Here is an 18,920-nt window from a genome sequence, read left to right on the forward strand (position 1 = left end):
CGGAGGGCGGAGTTCCAGAGCGGTGAGTATATAAAAAAACCTATCTCGGGGATTCTCGGAGCAGACTCGGAGGGCGGAGTTCCAGAGCGGTGAGAAGATAAAAAAACCTATCTCGGGGATTCTCGGAGCAGACTCGGAGGGCGGAGTTCCAGCGCGGTGAGTATATAAAAAAACTTATCTCGGGGATTCTCGGAGCAGACTCGGAGGGCGGAGTTCCAGAGCGGTGAGTATATAAAAAAGCTTATCTCGGGGAATCGCGGAGCAGACTCGGAGGGCGGAGTTCCAGAGCGGTGAGAAGATAAAAAAACCTATCTCGTGTTTCTCGGCGCAGACTCGGAGGGCGGAGTTCCAGAGCGGTGAGTATATAAAAAAACTTATCTCGGGGATTCTCGGAGCAGACTCGGAGGGTGGAGTTCCAGAGCGGTGAGTATATAAAAAAACCTATCTCGGGGATTCTCGGAGCAGACTCGGAGGGCGAAGGTCCAGAGCGGTGAGAAGATAAAAAAACTTATCTCGGGGATTCTCGGAGCAGACTCGGAGGGCGGAGTTCCAGAGCGGTGAGAAGATAAAAAAACTTATCTCGGGGATGAGCAGACTCGGAGGGCGGGTTCCAGAGCGGTGGGAAGATAAAAAAACTTATCTCGGGGATTCTCGGAGCAGACTCTGAGGGCGGAATTCCAGAGCGGTGAGTATATAAAAAAACTTATCTCGGGGATTCTCGGAGCAGACTCGGTGGGCGGAGTTCCAGAGCGGTGAGTATATAAAAAAACTTATCTCGGGGATTCTCGGAGCAGACTCGGAGGGCGGAGTTCCAGAGCGGTGAGTATATAAAAAAACTTATCTCGGGGATTCTCGGAGCAGACTCGGAGGGCGGAGTTCCGGAGCGGTGAGAAGATAAAAAAACCTATCTCAGGGATTCTCGGAGCAGACTCGGAGGGCGGAGTTCCAGAGCGGTGAGTATATAAAAAAACATATCTCGGGGATTCGCGGAGCAGACTCGGAGGGCGGAGTTCCAGAGCGGTGAGTATATAAAAAAACCTATCTCGGGGATTCTCGGAGCAGACTCGGAGGGCGGAGTTCCAGAGTGGTGAGTATATAAAAAATCCTATCTCGGGGATTCTCGGAGCAGACTTGGAGGGCGGAGTTCCAGAACGGTGAGTATATAAAAAAACCTATCTCGGGAATTCTCGGAGCAGACTCGGAGGGCGGAGTTCCGGAGCGTTGAGAAGATAAAAAAACCTATCTCGGGGATTCTCGGAGCAGACTCGGAGGGCGGAGTTCCAGAGCGGTGAGAAGATAAAAAAACTTATCTCGGGGATTCTCGGACAAGACTCGGAGGGCAGAGTTCCAGAGCGGTGAGTATATAAAAAAACTTATCTCGGGGATTCTCGGAGCAGACTCGGAGGGCGGAGTTCCAGAGCGGTGAGTATATAAAAAAACTTATCTCGCGGATTCTCGGAGCAGACTCGGAGGGCGGAGTTCCAGAGCGGTGAGTATATAAAAAAACTTATCTCGGGGATTCTCGGAGCAGACTCGGAGGGCGGAGTTCCGGAGCGGTGAGAAGATAAAAAAACCTATCTCGGGGATTCTCGGAGCAGACTCGGAGGGCGAAGGTCCAGAGCGGTGAGTATATTAAAAAACCTATCTCGGGGATTCTCGGAGCAGACTCGGAGGGCGGAGTTCCAGAGCGGTGAGTATATAAAAAAACCTATCTCGGGGATTCTCGGAGCAGACTCGGAGGGCGGAGTTCCAGAGCGGTGAGAAGATAAAAAAACCTATCTCGGGGATTCTCGGAGCAGACTCGGAGGGCGGAGTTCCAGCGCGGTGAGTATATAAAAAAACTTATCTCGGGGATTCTCGGAGCAGACTCGGAGGGCGGAGTTCCAGAGCGGTGAGTATATAAAAAAGCTTATCTCGGGGAATCGCGGAGCAGACTCGGAGGGCGGAGTTCCAGAGCGGTGAGAAGATAAAAAAACCTATCTCGTGTTTCTCGGGGCAGACTCGGAGGGCGGAGTTCCAGAGCGGTGAGTATATAAAAAAACTTATCTCGGGGATTCTCGGAGCAGACTCGGAGGGTGGAGTTCCAGAGCGGTGAGTATATAAAAAAACCTATCTCGGGGATTCTCGGAGCAGACTCGGAGGGCGAAGGTCCAGAGCGGTGAGAAGATAAAAAAACTTATCTCGGGGATTCTCGGAGCAGACTCGGAGGGCGGAGTTCCAGAGCGGTGAGAAGATAAAAAAACTTATCTCGGGGATGAGCAGACTCGGAGGGCGGGTTCCAGAGCGGTGGGAAGATAAAAAAACTTATCTCGGGGATTCTCGGAGCAGACTCTGAGGGCGGAATTCCAGAGCGGTGAGTATATAAAAAAACTTATCTCGGGGATTCTCGGAGCAGACTCGGTGGGCGGAGTTCCAGAGCGGTGAGTATATAAAAAAACTTATCTCGGGGATTCTCGGAGCAGACTCGGAGGGCGGAGTTCCAGAGCGGTGAGTATATAAAAAAACCTATCTCGGGGATTCTCGGAGCAGACTCGGAGGGCGGAGTTCCAGAGCGGTGAGAAGATAAAAAAACCTATCTCGGGGATTCTCGGAGCAGACTCGGAGGTCGGAGTTCCAGAGCGGTGAGAAGATAAAAAAACCTATCTCGGGGATTCTCGGAGCAGACTCGGAGGGCGGAGTTCCAGAGCGGTGAGAAGATAAAAAAACTTATCTCGGGGATTCTCGGAGCAGACTCGGAGGGCGGAGTTCCAGAGCGGTGAGTATATAAAAAAACTTATCTCGGGGATTCTCGGAGCAGACTCGGAGGGCGGAGTTCCAGAGCGGTGAGTATATAAAAAAACTTATCTCGGGGATTCTCGGAGCAGACTCGGAGGGCGGAGTTCCGGAGCGGTGAGAAGATAAAAAAACCTATCTCGGGGATTCTCGGAGCAGTCTCGGAGGGCGAAGGTCCAGAGCGGTGAGTATATAAAAAAACCTATCTCGGGGATTCTCGGAGCAGACTCGGAGGGCGGAGTTCCAGAGCGGTGAGTATATAAAAAAACCTATCTCGGGGATTCTCGGAGCAGACTCGGAGGGCGGAGTTCCAGAGCGGTGAGTATATAAAAAAACTTATCTCGGGGATTCTCGGAGCAGACTCGGAGGGCGGAGTTCCAGAGCGGTGAGTATATAAAAAAGCTTATCTCGGGGATTCGCGGAGCAGACTCGGAGGGCGGAGTTCCGGAGCGGTGAGAAGATAAAAAAACCTATCTCGGGTTTCTCGGAGCAGACTCGGAGGGCGGAGTTCCAGAGCGGTGAGTATATAAAAAAACTTATCTCGGGGATTCTCGGAGCAGACTCGGAGGGCGGAGTTCCAGAGCGGTGAGTATATAAAAAAACTTATCTCGGGGATTCTCGGAGCAGACTCGGAGGGCGAAGGTCCAGAGCGGTGAGAAGATAAAAAAACTTATCTCGGGGATTCTCGGAGCAGACTCGGAGGGCGGAGTTCCAGAGCGGTGAGAAGATAAAAAAACTTATCTCGGGGATGTGCAGACTCGGAGGGCGGGTTCCAGAGCGGTGAGTATATAAAAAAACCTATCTCGGGGATTCTCGGAGCAGACTCGGAGGGCGGAGTTCCAGAGCGGTGAGAAGATAAAAAAACCTATCTCGGGGATTCTCGGAGCAGACTCGGAGGGCGGAGTTCCAGCGCGGTGAGTATATAAAAAAACTTATCTCGGGGATTCTCGGAGCAGACTCGGAGGGCGGAGTTCCAGAGCAGTGAGTATATAAAAAAGCTTATCTCGGGGATTCGCGGAGCAGACTCGGAGGGCGGAGTTCCGGAGCGGTGAGAAGATAAAAAAACCTATCTCGGGTTTCTCGGAGCAGACTCGGAGGGCGGAGTTCCAGAGCGGTGAGTATATAAAAAAACTTATCTCGGGGATTCTCGGAGCAGACTCGGAGGGCGGAGTTCCAGAGCGGTGAGTATATAAAAAAACCTATCTCGGGGATTCTCGGAGCAGACTCGGAGGGCGAAGGTCCAGAGCGGTGAGAAGATAAAAAAACTTATCTCGGGGATTCTCGGAGCAGACTCGGAGGGCGGAGTTCGAGAGCGGTGAGAAGATGAAAAAACTTATCTCGGGGATGAGCAGACTCGGAGGGCGGGTTCCAGAGCGGTGGGAAGATAAAAAAACTTATCTCGGGGATTCTCGGAGCAGACTCTGAGGGCGGAGTTCCAGAGCGGTGAGTATATAAAAAAACTTATCTCGGGGATTCTCGGAGCAGACTCGGTGGGCGGAGTTCCAGAGCGGTGAGTATATAAAAAAACTTATCTCGGGGATTCTCGGAGCAGACTCGGAGGGCGGAGTTCCAGAGCGGTGAGTATATAAAAAAACCTATCTCGGGGATTCTCGGAGCAGACTCGGAGGGCGGAGTTCCAGAGCGGTGAGTATATAAAAAAACCTATCTCGGGGATTCTCGGAGCAGACTCGGAGGGCGGAGTTCCAGAACGGTGAGTATATAAAAAAACCTATCTCGGGGATTCTCGGAGCAGACTCGGAGGGCGGAGTTCCGGAGCGGTGAGAAGATAAAAAAACCTATCTCGGGGATTCTCGGAGCAGACTCGGAGGGCGGAGTTCCAGAGCGGTGAGAAGATAAAAAAACTTATCTCGGGGATTCTCGGAGCAGACTCGGAGGGTGGAGTTCCAGAGCGGTGAGTATATAAAAAAACGTATCTCGGGGATTCTCGGAGCAGACTCGGAGGGCGGAGTTCCAGAGCGGTGCGTATATAAAAAAACTTATCTCGGGGATTCTCGGAGCAGACTCGGAGGGCGGAGTTCCGGAGCGGTGAGAAGATAAAAAAACCTATCTCGGGGATTCTCGGAGCAGTCTCGGAGGGCGAAGGTCCAGAGCGGTGAGTATATAAAAAAACCTATCTCGGGGATTCTCGGAGCAGACTCGGAGGGCGGAGTTCCAGAGCGGTGAGTATATAAAAAAACCTATCTCGGGGATTCTCGGAGCAGACTCGGAGGGCGGAGTTCCAGAGCGGTGAGAAGATAAAAAAACCGATCTCGGGGATTCTCGGAGCAGACTCGGAGGGCGGAGTTCCAGAGCGGTGAGTATATAAAAAAACTTATCTCGGGGATTCTCGGAGCAGACTCGGAGGGCGGAGTTCCAGAGCGGTGAGTATATAAAAAAGCTTATCTCGGGGATTCGCGGAGCAGACTCGGAGGGCGGAGTTCCGGAGCGGTGAGAAGATAAAAAAACCTATCTCGGGTTTCTCGGAGCAGACTCGGAGGGCGGAGTTCCAGAGCGGTGAGTATATAAAAAAACCTATCTCGGGGATTCTCGGAGCAGACTCGGAGGGCGGAGTTCCAGAGCGGTGAGTATATAAAAAAACTTATCTCGGGGATTCTCGGAGCAGACTCGGAGGGCGAAGGTCCAGAGCGGTGAGAAGATAAAAAAAATTATCTCGGGGATTCTCGGAGCAGACTCGGAGGGCGGAGTTCCAGAGCGGTGAGAAGATAAAAAAACTTATCTCGGGGATGTGCAGACTCGGAGGGCGGGTTCCAGAGCGGTGAGTATATAAAAAAACCTATCTCGGGGATTCTCGGAGCAGACTCGGAGGGCGGAGTTCCAGAGCGGTGAGAAGATAAAAAAACCTATCTCGGGGATTCTCGGAGCAGACTCGGAGGGCGGAGTTCCAGCGCGGTGAGTATATAAAAAAACTTATCTCGGGGATTCTCGGAGCAGACTCGGAGGGCGGAGTTCCAGAGCAGTGAGTATATAAAAAAGCTTATCTCGGGGATTCGCGGAGCAGACTCGGAGGGCGGAGTTCCGGAGCGGTGAGAAGATAAAAAAACCTATCTCGGGTTTCTCGGAGCAGACTCGGAGGGCGGAGTTCCAGAGCGGTGAGTATATAAAAAAACTTATCTCGGGGATTCTCGGAGCAGACTCGGAGGGCGGAGTTCCAGAGCGGTGAGTATATAAAAAAACTTATCTCGGGGATTCTCGGAGCAGACTCGGAGGGCGAAGGTCCAGAGCGGTGAGAAGATAAAAAAACTTATCTCGGGGATTCTCGGAGCAGACTCGGAGGGCGGAGTTCGAGAGCGGTGAGAAGATGAAAAAACTTATCTCGGGGATGAGCAGACTCGGAGGGCGGGTTCCAGAGCGGTGGGAAGATAAAAAAACTTATCTCGGGGATTCTCGGAGCAGACTCTGAGGGCGGAGTTCCAGAGCGGTGAGTATATAAAAAAACTTATCTCGGGGATTCTCGGAGCAGACTCGGTGGGCGGAGTTCCAGAGCGGTGAGTATATAAAAAAACTTATCTCGGGGATTCTCGGAGCAGACTCGGAGGGCGGAGTTCCAGAGCGGTGAGTATATAAAAAAACCTATCTCGGGGATTCTCGGAGCAGACTCGGAGGGCGGAGTTCCAGAACGGTGAGTATATAAAAAAACTTATCTCGGGGATTCTCGGAGCAGACTCGGAGGGCGGAGTTCCAGAGCGGTGAGTATATAAAAAAACTTATCTCGGGGATTCTCGGAGCAGACTCGGAGGGCGAAGGTCCAGAGCGGTGAGAAGATAAAAAAACTTATCTCGGGGATTCGCGGAGCAGACTCGGAGGGCGCAGTTCCAGAGCGGTGAGTATATAAAAAAACCTATCTCGGGGATTCTCGGAGCAGACTCGGAGGGCGGAGTTCCAGAGCGGTGAGTATATAAAAAAACTTATCTCGGGGATTCTCGGAGCAGACTCGGAGGGCGGAGTTCCAGAGCGGTGAGTATATAAAAAAACTTATCTCGGGGATTCTCGGAGCAGACTCGGAGGGCGAAGGTCCAGAGCGGTGAGAAGATAAAAAAACTTATCTCGGGGATTCTCGGAGCAGACTCGGAGGGCGGAGTTCCAGAGCGGTGAGAAGATAAAAAAACTTATCTCGGGGATGTGCAGACTCGGAGGGCGGGTTCCAGAGCGGTGAGTATATAAAAAAACCTATCTCGGGGATTCTCGGAGCAGACTCGGAGGGCGGAGTTCCAGAGCGGTGAGAAGATAAAAAAACCTATCTCGGGGATTCTCGGAGCAGACTCGGAGGGCGGAGTTCCAGCGCGGTGAGTATATAAAAAAACTTATCTCGGGGATTCTCGGAGCAGACTCGGAGGGCGGAGTTCCAGAGCAGTGAGTATATAAAAAAGCTTATCTCGGGGATTCGCGGAGCAGACTCGGAGGGCGGAGTTCCGGAGCGGTGAGAAGATAAAAAAACCTATCTCGGGTTTCTCGGAGCAGACTCGGAGGGCGGAGTTCCAGAGCGGTGAGTATATAAAAAAACTTATCTCGGGGATTCTCGGAGCAGACTCGGAGGGCGGAGTACCAGAGCGGTGAGTATATAAAAAAACCTATCTCGGGGATTCTCGGAGCAGACTCGGAGGGCGAAGGTCCAGAGCGGTGAGAAGATAAAAAAACTTATCTCGGGGATTCTCGGAGCAGACTCGGAGGGCGGAGTTCGAGAGCGGTGAGAAGATGAAAAAACTTATCTCGGGGATGAGCAGACTCGGAGGGCGGGTTCCAGAGCGGTGGGAAGATAAAAAAACTTATCTCGGGGATTCTCGGAGCAGACTCTGAGGGCGGAGTTCCAGAGCGGTGAGTATATAAAAAAACTTATCTCGGGGATTCTCGGAGCAGACTCGGTGGGCGGAGTTCCAGAGCGGTGAGTATATAAAAAAACTTATCTCGGGGATTCTCGGAGCAGACTCGGAGGGCGGAGTTCCAGAGCGGTGAGTATATAAAAAAACCTATCTCGGGGATTCTCGGAGCAGACTCGGAGGGCGGAGTTCCAGAGCGGTGAGTATATAAAAAAACCTATCTCGGGGATTCTCGGAGCAGACTCGGAGGGCGGAGTTCCAGAACGGTGAGTATATAAAAAAACCTATCTCGGGGATTCTCGGAGCAGACTCGGAGGGCGGAGTTCCGGAGCGGTGAGAAGATAAAAAAACCTATCTCGGGGATTCTCGGAGCAGACTCGGAGGGCGGAGTTCCAGAGCGGTGAGAAGATAAAAAAACTTATCTCGGGGATTCTCGGAGCAGACTCGGAGGGCGGAGTTCCAGAGCGGTGAGTATATAAAAAAACGTATCTCGGGGATTCTCGGAGCAGACTCGGAGGGCGGAGTTCCAGAGCGGTGCGTATATAAAAAAACTTATCTCGGGGATTCTCGGAGCAGACTCGGAGGGCGGAGTTCCGGAGCGGTGAGAAGATAAAAAAACCTATCTCGGGGATTCTCGGAGCAGTCTCGGAGGGCGAAGGTCCAGAGCGGTGAGTATATAAAAAAACCTATCTCGGGGATTCTCGGAGCAGACTCGGAGGGCGGAGTTCCAGAGCGGTGAGTATATAAAAAAACCTATCTCGGGGATTCTCGGAGCAGACTCGGAGGGCGGAGTTCCAGAGCGGTGAGAAGATAAAAAAACCGATCTCGGGGATTCTCGGAGCAGACTCGGAGGGCGGAGTTCCAGAGCGGTGAGTATATAAAAAAACTTATCTCGGGGATTCTCGGAGCAGACTCGGAGGGCGGAGTTCCAGAGCGGTGAGTATATAAAAAAGCTTATCTCGGGGATTCGCGGAGCAGACTCGGAGGGCGGAGTTCCGGAGCGGTGAGAAGATAAAAAAACCTATCTCGGGTTTCTCGGAGCAGACTCGGAGGGCGGAGTTCCAGAGCGGTGAGTATATAAAAAAACTTATCTCGGGGATTCTCGGAGCAGACTCGGAGGGCGGAGTTCCAGAGCGGTGAGTATATAAAAAAACTTATCTCGGGGATTCTCGGAGCAGACTCGGAGGGCGAAGGTCCAGAGCGGTGAGAAGATAAAAAAAATTATCTCGGGGATTCTCGGAGCAGACTCGGAGGGCGGAGTTCCAGAGCGGTGAGAAGATAAAAAAACTTATCTCGGGGATGTGCAGACTCGGAGGGCGGGTTCCAGAGCGGTGAGTATATAAAAAAACCTATCTCGGGGATTCTCGGAGCAGACTCGGAGGGCGGAGTTCCAGAGCGGTGAGAAGATAAAAAAACCTATCTCGGGGATTCTCGGAGCAGACTCGGAGGGCGGAGTTCCAGCGCGGTGAGTATATAAAAAAACTTATCTCGGGGATTCTCGGAGCAGACTCGGAGGGCGGAGTTCCAGAGCAGTGAGTATATAAAAAAGCTTATCTCGGGGATTCGCGGAGCAGACTCGGAGGGCGGAGTTCCGGAGCGGTGAGAAGATAAAAAAACCTATCTCGGGTTTCTCGGAGCAGACTCGGAGGGCGGAGTTCCAGAGCGGTGAGTATATAAAAAAACTTATCTCGGGGATTCTCGGAGCAGACTCGGAGGGCGGAGTTCCAGAGCGGTGAGTATATAAAAAAACTTATCTCGGGGATTCTCGGAGCAGACTCGGAGGGCGGAGTTCGAGAGCGGTGAGAAGATGAAAAAACTTATCTCGGGGATGAGCAGACTCGGAGGGCGGGTTCCAGAGCGGTGGGAAGATAAAAAAACTTATCTCGGGGATTCTCGGAGCAGACTCTGAGGGCGGAGTTCCAGAGCGGTGAGTATATAAAAAAACTTATCTCGGGGATTCTCGGAGCAGACTCGGTGGGCGGAGTTCCAGAGCGGTGAGTATATAAAAAAACTTATCTCGGGGATTCTCGGAGCAGACTCGGAGGGCGGAGTTCCAGAGCGGTGAGTATATAAAAAAACCTATCTCGGGGATTCTCGGAGCAGACTCGGAGGGCGGAGTTCCAGAACGGTGAGTATATAAAAAAACCTATCTCGGGGATTCTCGGAGCAGACTCGGAGGGCGGAGTTCCGGAGCGGTGAGAAGATAAAAAAACCTATCTCGGGGATTCTCGGAGCAGACTCGGAGGGCGGAGTTCCAGAGCGGTGAGAAGATAAAAAAACCTATCTCGGGGATTCTCGGAGCAGACTCGGAGGGCGGAGTTCCAGAGCGGTGAGTATATAAAAAAACCTATCTCGGGGATTCTCGGAGCAGACTCGGAGGGCGGAGTTCCAGAACGGTGAGTATATAAAAAAACCTATCTCGGGGATTCTCGGAGCAGACTCGGAGGGCGGAGTTCCGGAGCGGTGAGAAGATAAAAAAACCTATCTCGGGGATTCTCGGAGCAGACTCGGAGGGCGGAGTTCCAGAGCGGTGAGAAGATAAAAAAACCTACCTCGGGGATTCTCGGAGCAGACTCGGAGGGCGGAGTTCCAGAGCGGTGAGAAGATAAAAAAAACTTATCTCGGGGATTCTCGGAGCAGACTCGGAGGGCGGAGTTCCAGAGCGGTGAGTATATAAAAAAACTTATCTCGGGGATTCTCGGAGCAGACTCGGAGGGCGGAGTTCCAGAGCGGTGAGTATATAAAAAAACTTATCTCGGGGATTCTCGGAGCAGACTCGGATGGCGGAGTTCCAGAGCGGTGAGTATATAAAAAAACTTATCTCGGGGATTCTCGGAGCAGACTCGGAGGGCGGAGTTCCGGAGCGGTGAGAAGATAAAAAAACCTATCTCGGGGATTCTCGGAGCAGACTCGGAGGGCGAAGGTCCAGAGCGGTGAGTATATAAAAAAACCTATCTCGGGGATTCTCGGAGCAGACACGGAGGGCGGAGTTCCAGAGCGGTGAGTATATAAAAAACCTATCCCGGGGATTCTCGGAGCAGACTCGGAGGGCGGAGTTCCAGAGCGGTGAGAAGATAAAAAAACCTATCTCGGGGATTCTCGGAGCAGACTCGGAGGGCGGAGTTCCACAGCGGTGAGTATATAAAAAAAACTTATCTCGGGGATTCTCGGAGCAGACTCGGAGGGCGGAGTTCCAGAGCGGTGAGTATATAAAAAAGCTTATCTCGGGGATTCGCGGAGCAGACTCGGAGGGCGGAGTTCCGGAGCGGTGAGAAGATAAAAAAACCTATCTCGGGTTTCTCGGAGCAGACTCGGAGGGCGGAGTTCCAGAGCGGTGAGTATATAAAAAAACTTATCTCGGGGATTCTCGGAGCAGACTCGGAGGGCGGAGTTCCAGAGCGGTGAGTATATAAAAAAACTTATCTCGGGGATTCTCGGAGCAGACTCGGAGGGCGAAGGTCCAGAGCGGTGAGAAGATAAAAAAACTTATCTCGGGGATTCTCGGAGCAGACTCGGAGGGCGGAGTTCCAGAGCGGTGAGAAGATAAAAAAACTTATCTCGGGGATGAGCAGACTCGGAGGGCGGGTTCCAGAGCGGTGAGAAGATAAAAAAACTTATCTCGGGGATTCTCGGAGCAGACTCTGAGGGCGGAGTTCCAGAGCGGTGAGTATATAAAAAAACTTATCTCGGGGATTCTCGGAGCAGACTCGGTGGGCGGAGTTCCAGAGCGGTGAGTATATAAAAAAACTTATCTCGGGGATTCTCGGAGCAGACTCGGAGGGCGGAGTTCCAGAGCGGTGAGTATATAAAAAAACTTATCTCGGGGATTCTCGGAGCAGACTAAGAGGGCGGAGTTCCGGAGCGGTGAGAAGATAAAAAAACCTATCTCGGGGATTCCCGGAGCAGACCCGAAGGGCGAAGGTCCAGAGCGGAGAGTATATAAAAAAACCTATCTCGGGGATTCTCGGAGCAGCCTCGGAGGGCGGTGTTCCAGAGCGGTGAGTATATAAAAAAACCTATCTCGGGGATTCTCGGAGCAGACTCGGAGGGCGGAGTTCCAGAGCGGTGAGTATATAAAAAACCTATCTCGGGGATTCTCGGAGCAGACTCAGAGGGCGGAGTTCCAGAGCGGTGAGTATATAAAAAAACTTATCTCGGGGATTCGCGGAGCAGACTCGGAGGGCGGAGTTCCGGAGCGGTGAGAAGATAAAAAAACCTATCTCGGGGATTCTCGGAGCAGACTCGGAGGGCGGAGTTCCAGAGCGGTGAGTATATAAAAAAACTTATCTCGGGGATTCTCGGAGCAGACTCGGAGGGCGGAGTTCCAGAGCGGTGAGAATATAAAAAAACTTATCTCGGGGCTTCTCGGAGCAGACTCGGAGGGCGAAGGTCCAGAGCGGTGAGTATATAAAAAAACTTATCTCGGAGATTCTCGGAGCAGACTCGGAGGGCGGAGTTCCAGAGCGGTGAGAAGATAAAAAAACTTATCTCGGGGATGAGCAGACTCGGAGGGCGAAGGTCCAGAGCGGTGAGTATATAAAAAAACCTATCTCGGGGATTCTCGGAGCAGACTCGGAGGGCGGAGTTCCAGAGCGGTGAGTATATAAAAAAATCTATCTCGGGGATTCTCGGAGCAGAATCGGAGGGCGGAGCTCCAGAGCGGTGAGTATATAAAAAAAACTATCTCGGGGATTCTCGGAGCAGACTCGGAGGGCGGAGTTCCAGAGCGGTGAGTATATAAAAAAACCTATCTCGGGGATTCTCGGAGCAGACTCGGAGGGCGGAGTTCCAGTGCGGTGAGTATATAAAAAAATTTATCTCGGGGATTCTCGGAGCAGACTCGGAGGGCGGAGTTCCAGAACGGTGAGTATATAAAAAAACCTATCTCGGGGATTCTCGGAGCAGACTCGGAGGGCGGAGTTCCGGAGCGGTGAGAAGATAAAAAAACCTATCTCGGGGATTCTCGGAGCAGACTCGGAGGGCGGAGTTCCAGAGCGGTGAGAAGATAAAAAAACCTATCTCGGGGATTCTCGGAGCACACGGAGGGCGGAGTTCCAGAGCGGTGAGAAGATAAAAAAACTTATCTCGGGGATTCTCGGAGCAGACTCGGAGGGCGGAGTTCCAGAGCGGTGAGTATATAAAAAAACTTATCTCGGGGATTCTCGGAGCAGACTCGGAGGGCGGAGTTCCAGAGCGGTGAGTATATAAAAAAACTTATCTCGGGGATTCTCGGAGCAGACTCGGATGGCGGAGTTCCAGAGCGGTGAGTATATAAAAAAACTTATCTCGGGGATTCTCGGAGCAGACTCGGAGGGCGGAGTTCCGGAGCGGTGAGAAGATAAAAAAACCTATCTCGGGGATTCTCGGAGCAGACTCGGAGGGCGAAGGTCCAGAGCGGTGAGTATATAAAAAAACCTATCTCGGGGATTCTCGGAGCAGACACGGAGGGCGGAGTTCCAGAGCGGTGAGTATATAAAAAAACCTATCCCGGGGATTCTCGGAGCAGACTCGGAGGGCGGAGTTCCAGAGCGGTGAGAAGATAAAAAAACCTATCTCGGGGATTCTCGGAGCAGACTCGGAGGGCGGAGTTCCACAGCGGTGAGTATATAAAAAAAACTTATCTCGGGGATTCTCGGAGCAGACTCGGAGGGCGGAGTTCCAGAGCGGTGAGTATATAAAAAAGCTTATCTCGGGGATTCGCGGAGCAGACTCGGAGGGCGGAGTTCCGGAGCGGTGAGAAGATAAAAAAACCTATCTCGGGTTTCTCGGAGCAGACTCGGAGGGCGGAGTTCCAGAGCGGTGAGTATATAAAAAAACTTATCTGGGGGATTCTCGGAGCAGACTCGGAGGGCGGAGTTCCAGAGCGGTGAGTATATAAAAAAACTTATCTCGGGGATTCTCGGAGCAGACTCGGAGGGCGAAGGTCCAGAGCGGTGAGAAGATAAAAAAACTTATCTCGGGGATTCTCGGAGCAGACTCGGAGGGCGGAGTTCCAGAGCGGTGAGAAGATAAAAAAACTTATCTCGGGGATGAGCAGACTCGGAGGGCGGGTTCCAGAGCGGTGAGAAGATAAAAAAACTTATCTCGGGGATTCTCGGAGCAGACTCTGAGGGCGGAGTTCCAGAGCGGTGAGTATATAAAAAAACTTATCTCGGGGATTCTCGGAGCAGACTCGGTGGGCGGAGTTCCAGAGCGGTGAGTATATAAAAAAACTTATCTCGGGGATTCTCGGAGCAGACTCGGAGGGCGGAGTTCCAGAGCGGTGAGTATATAAAAAAACTTATCTCGGGGATTCTCGGAGCAGACTAAGAGGGCGGAGTTCCGGAGCGGTGAGAAGATAAAAAAACCTATCTCGGGGATTCTCGGAGCAGACCCGAAGGGCGAAGGTCCAGAGCGGAGAGTATATAAAAAAACCTATCTCGGGGATTCTCGGAGCAGCCTCGGAGGGCGGTGTTCCAGAGCGGTGAGTATATAAAAAAACCTATCTCGGGGATTCTCGGAGCAGACTCGGAGGGCGGAGTTCCAGAGCGGTGAGTATATAAAAAACCTATCTCGGGGATTCTCGGAGCAGACTCAGAGGGCGGAGTTCCAGAGCGGTGAGTATATAAAAAAACTTATCTCGGGGATTCGCGGAGCAGACTCGGAGGGCGGAGTTCCGGAGCGGTGAGAAGATAAAAAAACCTATCTCGGGGATTCTCGGAGCAGACTCGGAGGGCGGAGTTCCAGAGCGGTGAGTATATAAAAAAACTTATCTCGGGGATTCTCGGAGCAGACTCGGAGGGCGGAGTTCCAGAGCGGTGAGAATATAAAAAAACTTATCTCGGGGCTTCTCGGAGCAGACTCGGAGGGCGAAGGTCCAGAGCGGTGAGTATATAAAAAAACTTATCTCGGAGATTCTCGGAGCAGACTCGGAGGGCGGAGTTCCAGAGCGGTGAGAAGATAAAAAAAACTTATCTCGGGGATGAGCAGACTCGGAGGGCGAAGGTCCAGAGCGGTGAGTATATAAAAAAACCTATCTCGGGGATTCTCGGAGCAGACTCGGAGGGCGGAGTTCCAGAGCGGTGAGTATATAAAAAAATCTATCTCGGGGATTCTCGGAGCAGAATCGGAGGGCGGAGCTCCAGAGCGGTGAGTATATAAAAAAAACTATCTCGGGGATTCTCGGAGCAGACTCGGAGGGCGGAGTTCCAGAGCGGTGAGTATATAAAAAAACCTATCTCGGGGATTCTCGGAGCAGACTCGGAGGGCGGAGTTCCAGTGCGGTGAGTATATAAAAAAATTTATCTCGGGGATTCTCGGAGCAGACTCGGAGGGCGGAGTTCCGGAGCGGTGAGAAGATAAAAAAACCTATCTCGGGGATTCTCGGAGCAGACTCGGAGGGCGAAGGTCCAGAGCGGTGAGTATATAAAAAAACCTATCTCGGTTATTCTCGGAGCAGACTCGGAGGGCGTGTTCCAGAGCGGTGAGTATATAAAAAAACCTATCTCGGGGATTCTCGGAGCAGACTCGGAAGGCGGAGTTCCAGAGCGGTGAGAAGATAAAAAAACCTATCTCGGGGATTCTCGGAGCAGACTCGGAGGGCGGAGTTCCAGAGCGGTGAGAAGATAAAAAAACTTATCTCGGGGATTCTCGGAGCAGACTCGGAGGGCGGAGTTCCAGAGCGGTGAGTATATAAAAAAACTTATCTCGGGGATTCTCGGAGCAGACTCGGAGGGTGGAGTTCCAGAGCGGTGAGCATATAAAAAAATTATCTCGGGGATTCTCGGAGCAGACTCGGAGGGCGGAGTTCCAGAGCGGTGAGTATATAAAAAAACTTATCTCGGGGATTCTCGGAGCAGACTCGGAGGGCGGAGTTCCGGAGCGGTGAGAAGATAAAAAAAACCTATCTCGGGGATTCTCGGAGCAGACTCGGAGGCCGAAGGTCCAGAGCGGTGAGTATATAAAAAAACCTATCTCGGGGATTCTCGGAGCAGTCTCGGAGGGCGGAGTTCCAGAGCGGTGAGTATGTAAAAAAACCTATCTCGGGGATTCTCGGAGCAGACTCGGAGGGCGGAGTTCCAGAGCGGTGAGAAGATAAAAAAACCTATCTCGGGGTTTCTCGGAGCAGACTCGGTGGGCGGAGTTCCAGAGCGGTGAGTATATAAAAAATCTTATCTCGGGGATTCTCGGAGCAGACTCGGAGGGCGGAGTTCCAGAGCGGTGAGTATATAAAAAAGCTTATCTCGGGGATTCGCTGAGCAGACTCGGAGGGCGGAGTTCCAGAGCGGTGAGTATATAAAAAAACTTATCTCGGGGATTCTCGGAGCAGCCTCGGAGGGCGAAGGTCCAGAGCGGTGAGAAGATAAAAAAACTTATCTCGGGGATGAGCAGACTCGGAGGGCGGAGTTCCAGAGCGGTGAGTATATAAAAAAACATATCTCGGGGATTCTCGGAGCAGACTCGGAGGGAGGAGTTCCAGAGCGGTGAGAATATAAAAAAACTTATCTCGGGGGTTCTCGGAGCAGACTCGGAGGGCGAAGGTCCAGAGCGGTGAGTATATAAAAAAACTTATCTCGGGGATTCTCGGAGCAGACTCGGAGGGCGGAGTTCCAGAGCGGTGTGAAGATAAAAAAACTTATCTCGGGATGAGCAGACTCGGAGGGCGAAGGTCCAGAGCGATGAGTATATAAAAAAACCTATCTCGGGGATTCTCGGAGCAGACTCGGAGGGCGGAGTTCCAGAGCGGTGAGTATATAAAAAAATCTATCTCGGGGATTCTCGGAGCAGAATCGGAGGGCGGAGTTCCAGAGCGGTGAGTATATAAAAAAAACTATCTCAGGGATTCTCGGAGCAGACTCGGAGGGCGGAGTTCCAGAGCGGAGAGTATATAAAAAAACCTATCTCGGGGATTCTCGGAGCAGACTCGGAGGGCGGAGTTCCAGAGCGGTGAGTATATAAAAAAACTTATCTCGGGGATTCTCGGAGCAGACTCGGAGGGCGGAGTTCGAGAGCGGTGAGTATATAAAAAAACTTATCTCGGGGATTCTCGGAGCAGACTCGGAGGGCGAAGGTCCACAGCGGTGCGTATATAAAAAACCTATCTCGGGGATTCTCGGAGCAGACTCGGAGGGCGGAGTTCCAGAGCGGTGAGTATATAAAAAAATCTATCCCGGGGATTCTCGGAGCAGAATCGGAGGGCGGAGTTCCAGAGCGGTGAGTATATAAAAAAACCTATCTCGGGGATTCTCGGAGCAGACTCGGAGGGCGGAGTTCCAGAGCGGTGAGTATATAAAAAAACCTATCTCGGGGATTCTCGGAGCAGACTCGGAGGGCGGAGTTCCAGAGCGGTGAGTATATAAAAAAACCTATCTCGGGGATTCTCGGAGCAGACTCGGAGGGCGGAGTTCCAGAGCGGTGAGTATATAAAAAAACCTATCTCGGGGATTCTCGGAGCAGACTCGGAGGGCGGAGTTCCAGAGCGGTGAGTATATAAAAAAACCCATCTCGGGGATTCTCGGAGCAGACTCGGAGGGCGGAGTTCCAGAGCGGTGAGAAGATAAAAAAACTTATCTCGGGGATGAGCAGACTCGGAGGGCGAAGGTCCAGAGCGGTGAGTATATAAAAAAACCTATCTCGGGGATTCTCGGAGCAGACTCGGAGGGCGGAGTTCCAGAGCAGTGAGCATATAAAAAAACTTATCTCGGGGATTCTCGGAGCAGACTCGGAGGGCGGAGTTCCAGAGCGGTGAGAATATAAAAAAACTTATCTCGGGGATGAGCAGACTCGGAGGGCGAAGGTCCAGAGCGGTGAGTATATAAAAAAACCTATCTCGGGGATTCTCGGAGCAGACTCGGAGGGCGGAGTTCCAGAGCGGTGAGTATATAAAAAAATCTATCTCGGGGATTCTCGGAGCAGAATCGGAGGGCGGAGTTCCAGAGCGGTGAGTATATAAAAAAAACTATCTCGGGGATTCTCGGAGCAGACTCGGAGGGCGGAGTTCCAGAGCGGTGAGTATATAAAAAAACCTATCTCGGGGATTCTCGGAGCAGACTCGGAGGGCGGAGTTCCAGAGCGGTGAGTATATAAAAAAACTTATCTCGGGGATTCTCGGAGCAGACTCGGAGGGCGGAGTTCCAGAGCGGTGAGTATATAAAAAAACTTATCTCGGGGATTCTCGGAGCAGACTCGGAGGGCGGAGTACCGGAGCGGTGAGAAGATAAAAAAACCTATCTCGGGGATTCTCGGAGCAGACTCGGAGGGCGAAGGTCCAGAGCGGTGAGTATATAAAAAAACCTATCTCGGGGATTCTCGGAGCAGACTCGGAGGGCGGACTTCCAGAGCGGTGAGTATATAAAAAACCTATCTCGGGGATTCTCGGAGCAGACTCGGAGGGCGGAGTTCCAGAGCGGTGAGAAGATAAAAAAACCTATCTCGGGGATTCTCGGAGCAGACTCGGAGGGCGGAGTTCCAGAGCGGTGAGAAGATAAAAAAACTTATCTCGGGGATTCTCGGAGCAGACTCGGAGGGCGGAGTTCCAGAGCGGTGAGGAAATAAAAAAACTTATCTCGGGGATTCTCGGAGCAGACTCGGAGGGCGGAGTTCCAGAGCGGTGTGTATATAAAAAAACTTATCACGGGGATTCTCGGAGCAGACTCGGAGGGCGGAGTTCCAGAGCGGTGAGTATATAAAAAAACTTATCTCGGGGATTCGCGGAGCAGACTCGGAGGGCGGAGTTCCAGAGCGGTGAGAAGATAAAAAAACTTATCTCGGGGATTCTCGGAGCAGACTCGGAGGGCGAAGGTCCAGAGTGGTGAGAAGATAAAAAAACTTATCTCGGGGATTCTCGGAGCAGACTCTGAGGGCGGAGTTCCAGAGCGGTGAGAAGATAAAAAAACTTATCTCGGGGATGAGCAGACTCGGAGGGCGGAGTTCCAGAGCGGTGAGTATATAAAAAAACCTATCTCGGGGATTCTCGGAGCAGACTCGGAGGGCGGAGTTCCAGAGAGGTGAGTATATAAAAAAACTTATCTCGGGGATTCTCGGAGCAGACTCGGAGGGCGGAGTTCCAGAGCGGTGAGTATATAAAAAAACTTATCTCGGGGATTCTCGGAGCAGACTCGGAGGGCGAAGGTCCAGAGTGGTGAGAAGATAAAAAAACTTATCTCGGGGATTCTCGGAGCAGACTCTGAGGGCGGAGTTCCAGAGCGGTGAGAAGATAAAAAAACCTATCTCGGGGATGAGCAGACTCGGAGGGCGGAGTTCCAGAGTGGTGAGTATATAAAAAAACCTATCTCGGGGATTCTCGGAGCAGACTCGGAGGGCGGAGTTCCAGAG

This window comes from Heterodontus francisci, unplaced genomic scaffold, assembly GCF_036365525.1.
Source record: "Heterodontus francisci isolate sHetFra1 unplaced genomic scaffold, sHetFra1.hap1 HAP1_SCAFFOLD_200, whole genome shotgun sequence".
NCBI lineage: Eukaryota > Metazoa > Chordata > Chondrichthyes > Heterodontiformes > Heterodontidae > Heterodontus > Heterodontus francisci.